The 5,156-nt window shown below is 40.1% G+C and overlaps 1 non-coding gene across 1 annotated transcript; it reads right to left on the minus strand.

Moving 5' to 3' along the window:
- Nucleotides 1-256: 256 nt before the first annotated feature.
- Nucleotides 257-360, minus strand: LOC113267449 (U6 spliceosomal RNA). Its single transcript, XR_003320799.3, has one exon. It is a non-coding gene; the product is annotated as a U6 spliceosomal RNA (small nuclear RNA).
- Between the last annotated feature and the right edge of the window lie 4,796 nt (nt 361-5,156).

The raw sequence follows: 5,156 nt of genomic DNA on the forward strand, positions 1-5,156 counted from the left end.
ATTTTTTTGAGCCCCTATTGTCTCCATGCAAATGTTTTAGTCCCTATGATGAGATTTTATTTCTTGATAGCTTTGATGCAGATATGGTCAATACTTCCAGAGCCAATATACACTCGTAATCAACATATTAGGTCTTACAATTATCCATCAATAAAAACTAGAAAACTAAACAAAGTATTATTCATTTAATTATTTCTATTCTCCTTGGTAGGTAACAGTAAATGGCCTTTCACTATATTCTGTAGAGAAGAGACAGAAACATTTGGAACGCTTCACAAATTTGTGTGTTGTCCTTGTGCGGGGGCCACGCTAATCTCCGTATCGGTCCAATTTTAGCATATGCGCTGCCGAAGTGAGTGCAAGCTAAAAATATTTGGAAAGCAGCTGAGTTTCTGATATCAATTGATTTCCTCTTCCTTTAATCTTCCTTCCTTAACCTTTTTTTTTCGAATTAGAAAGATTTGTTATTATTTTTTTATCCTTCCCTCTTTAAAAAAAAAAAATCCCACTGGATTAACTGTATCGGGTACAAGAAGCCAGAGGGAAATTAATTCTTTAATAATACAGCAGACAGAAAAGCAGTCACTCTGGTGCCCAAAAGCAATTAGTGGAAGTAGTCAGAATAGGAGAGCAGCTTGCTTGGTCGGACTGATACGGCAGTCGGGGGAGGCAAATGTCAACTACCAGCATAGTCAGGAAAGAAACGAATAAAAATATGTAGACAAGAGAAAGTATCAAGGAAAAGCTTGTTGGACTGAACTGTGCTCAACATGAGAAGTTTCTAGGTAAGTGAGAAATAGGAGACAACTGGAGGGCTAGATGGAAATGAGGTTTCAGCCCTGATTAGATTTCATTGTTTTAATCGATGGCTACAGACCTGCAGATGATCGTCCCAGCCTGAAGGCAGCTGAAGAGCTACAAAAAACAAAAACAGAAACAAAAAACTGCCATGGCCCATGGGGCCAGGATCACCTGAGACAGCTTCTGAAGAAAGAAGAGAATAAGAAGAAAATATGCCTTTTTTTTTGTTTTCTTTTGTGGTTTTTTTTTAAGATTTTATTTATTTATTTGACAGAGAGAGTCAGCCAGCGAGAGAGGGAACACAAGCAGGGGGAGTGGGAGAGGAAGAAGCAGGCTTATAGTGGAGGAGCCTGATGTGGGGCCCAATCCCAGAACGCCGGGATCACGCCCTGAGCCGAAGGCAGACGCTTAACCGCTGAGCCACCCAGGCACCCCGAAAATATGCTACTTTTAAAACTACCATAACAACAACTCAAAAGCTATTTTTGTAAATGCCAAGAAGAAAATAGTTTAACAGATGTTCCTGCCTGTAAGAATTGACACAAGCCAGCTCTCAGGAGTAATTTTCCAGAAAGAAGAACTGGCCCAACACAACTGGGAGTTTACCAAATAATCAACTTGACTTTTCAAAATATGTTTGAGTGCTAGAAATGGACAAAACAGAACAAAAATCCTACAGTTGTTCTTTACCACATTACTCTATGAGTAACTTGGTCACTTTAAGAGATAACCTTGATTTCTCAGACATAGTATATAAGATTGGAGCAGAAGTCAGAATGAACGAGGAGACATATGAGGTCACATAAAAGAAGAATGCAATGAAGTCTTTAAAAAATCCCAAATTACCTGCTGTAGAAACCACATTTATAGGACATACTCGCATCGGCATTTCTAATGAAGCTCCCTAGAGCAGAGGCTGGATTGCTGATGGGATGACCCTGGTGGTGTTTTTACTCAGGAGGGTTAATCCCCGTGTAGTCCATATAGTTCAGAGTCAATCCCCAGGCTTTCAGGTCCAAAAACCAGGAGGCCTTCGTAAACTGGAGAGTGCAGTCTCTCTGTGACGACGTCCTGCTAACTGACTTTCCACAAGACTGATCTATGTACTTCTGATCGCAATACCTCAAAGACCACTCATTAATTTAAAACATCGGTCACATTATTCCAGTGATTAAGTACCCACGTTCCTTTCCAAGGCTTCTTTTGTTCCAGATTTAACCAGAATGATTAAGAAGTCAGATTTTTAAGCTGTGAGTGCCCCACTATGAATCCCAGCATTGCCACTTACTAGCAATTTTGCACTGAGCACGTTTCTTAGTCTCTATGGAACCAAGTTCCTTCATTTCAACAATGGAGCTAATAACAGCTTCTGCTCCAGAGTGCAGAAAAATTAAATGAGCTAATACATATAAAGCACCCAGAACGGTATCTGACACACAATAGTGATCAAACACTTTGAGTTGTTTATTAGCAAGATTGTTGAGAATCCACATTTTTTCAGCAGGAAGTTGCTTCTAAGTATGAAATGGAAGCTCTCAGGCAGTACAGTGGTGGCGGTGGCAGTCTCTCATACACCAAGTTTCTAATAAAGCTAAATTAACACTTGTGTTTTTATCTCCCCAATCTAGAGTCTTCCTTAATGGAGCAGTACTCACTAAAAAATCAGGCAGACCTTCACTTTCTGAATCTCAATTTTCCAGGCTTTCCACTTTTCTCCATCAGAACTATTCCTGCCTTAGACGAGTTAATATCACTGATTAAATTTCATTCAAGTGTGATCCCCTTGAGACATTATATATTGATTGACTCAATCAAACTGCCAGAGTTTCAGAAGCACTGTTAGAGCCTATATCCTACCCTGTTAGATGTCAGGTTTCCAGGCGACAGCAAACCCTGTCCATGCCCAGCTCCACGTCACCTCAGCCCACCCGACTTGATCCCGGACAGGCAAACTCTCAACATGCCTGCATCGTTCTTCTCTACCTGAGGGCTTAAAATAATTACATTTTAAAGTCATTGTTGGGACTTGGGCATTAAATAGGAGAAAGTATGTGATTACCTAGGCATGTATGTCCCTGTATTTAGTCGGAATAATCAAACACAAAAACATTTTTATCTCCTGAACCTTCTAAATCTTCCTTTTGGCTGCTCTTCTGAGTACCTGTCCCAAGACACCAACCCATTTTTACAGGGCTCAATCCTCAGGTAAGAAAGGGTTTTAAATATTAATTGTTTAAAATGCTTGTCTCTAAACATGATGTATCCAGTCAGTAAAACACACACACACACAACACACACACACACACAAAAAAACCCTGAGCATACATCCCCAGTATGTTTTTTTATATTAATTATATACAGGTACCATTATAAACAATGTTATTTAAATATAAACAGACATTTAAAAGGATGGGATAGCCAAATATTAATAAAAATGCTAATATTTTGACATCTCAATAAATCATTTTGTACATACCCCAGGGTGACCATACCCTGATATAGAGAGCATTGCTTAAGGTATATGGTACACACCATACTGAAAATCCTAGATTTAAAAAGCCAAAAAATGTTGAAGATGCAACTTTCTAGAAATCATGGCAGGATACATGGGGTACCACTCCATTACTGACCAGTGGAGTAGAAGCCCAGATTTCCCATTTGGCCTCTGTTGACACTCAGGGGGAGAAGTCCTCATTACTACTGGTGGGCATGAGAATTCTAGCTCCCCATAAGGTGTCTGCCAACCTCCCTGGCTGGAACAGGTAGAAATGCCTCATCCCTGCTCCCCACATGGCCTTCACCGACACCACAGGGGTGGATAATGGCCCTGTGACTGCAATGTGGTGGTACAAGTCCTGACTCTCCACTGGGCCTTCTGTCACACCATCCCAATGAGAAGAGGGAAGACTGTCTCATTCCTACCATGTGGGGATGAAAGTCTGTTTCACTACTCAGCGTTCCCTGACACTATTTTGGTGTAGAGGTGAAAGCACCCCGTTACAGCTGGGCAAGGGCTGAAGTCTAGGCTTCTGGACTTGGCCTTTGCTGGTATGGGTGGAGAAGGGGCCATGTTTTCTGTTTGCCTCATTTTGTTTTCCCTGTGGGGTTTGACTGTAGTAAAGTGGCTATTACCTAAAATTTTTCTGATTTGCAGGCTGCCCCCCTCTTGGTCCTCTGACTTGAAAGCACGGGTTTTTATTTGGGCCATTTTTGCCCACGCTTGTTGGCATTACCAGTTACCTACATCCTGCCTCCTATCTGAGATGCAGCAGCCGACAAAAAACCCAGGACACTCCCCAACATGGCGGTCCTTGAAGTTCAAAGTGTGTGTTCTGCCTTCTTCTCTCCACCTTACAGAGTCTTCTTACATGGTTTGATATATAATGTCCAAGATTTCTAGTTATTTTTAGTGGGAAGGGAAAAAAGTACATATTTCCAGGAGTGGAAGTAGGATCTGTTTCATGTGAGATAGTTAACCTCCTTGTGTCTCAATTTGTTCATCAATACAATGATAATAATTACCTTGCAGAGTTGTTGAAATAATTGTCAATATTTTTTTAAGTTAGCCTGGCGTGTCATACACTCTCTAAGGACAACGATGTAAAAGAGGTTTCTGAAAGTGCTGGTTATGTGAACAAATCAGTATAGTGTTATTTCTGCGACACACTGGGGTCACCCCTCCGAGCTCCATGTTATGTACTCTCTAAAGGAGACACCTGCAGACAATGTTTCTGAGAGAGCTCGTCGCGCAAATGAATTAGTGTTGAAAAAACAAGTTATCCTGCAGCGTGGCACATTCTAGTTACCAAAAAACATTAAAAAAAAAAGAGAAAGAAAAAGACAGCTATTATTATGCCAGTAATGACATCTGTGTTTTTGATTTTGATACCAGTAATTATTGACGCAACTGACTAAAGCAGTTGTTGGATAAAGCACAGTCTGAAAATGGGCACTGGAGAAATGGAGTAATACTAACGAGAGGAGTCTCTGTGAAGACAAAAGTAAGGCACACTAAAGTTGAGCTAAATTTTAGATAAAAACAAAGTTGCTGTGATTAACAGCAGTCATAATAATACTGCAAAAGATTTGTAAACATATTAGTTAGAGCTTGTTTTCATAACTTGAGGGTCAACTGCATCCCAAGAAACCTCAGTCTCTTTCCTAAAAATAATTAAAAGTCAGTTAAATTAGTTAAATCTTTTCTTGAGATTATGCTCAAGAATATACTAAAAATAAGATCACATTAATAATTATTTTTCAAGTAGAAAACTTTAAAAGCCTCCTTCCCTCTCGCCTACCTCAGCTGCATCTGGAGTTTCCTGTCCACTTTCCAACCCTTGTTATATATTTATCGT

Source organism: Ursus arctos, unplaced genomic scaffold, assembly GCF_023065955.2.
Source record: "Ursus arctos isolate Adak ecotype North America unplaced genomic scaffold, UrsArc2.0 scaffold_3, whole genome shotgun sequence".
NCBI classification, from domain to species: domain Eukaryota; kingdom Metazoa; phylum Chordata; class Mammalia; order Carnivora; family Ursidae; genus Ursus; species Ursus arctos.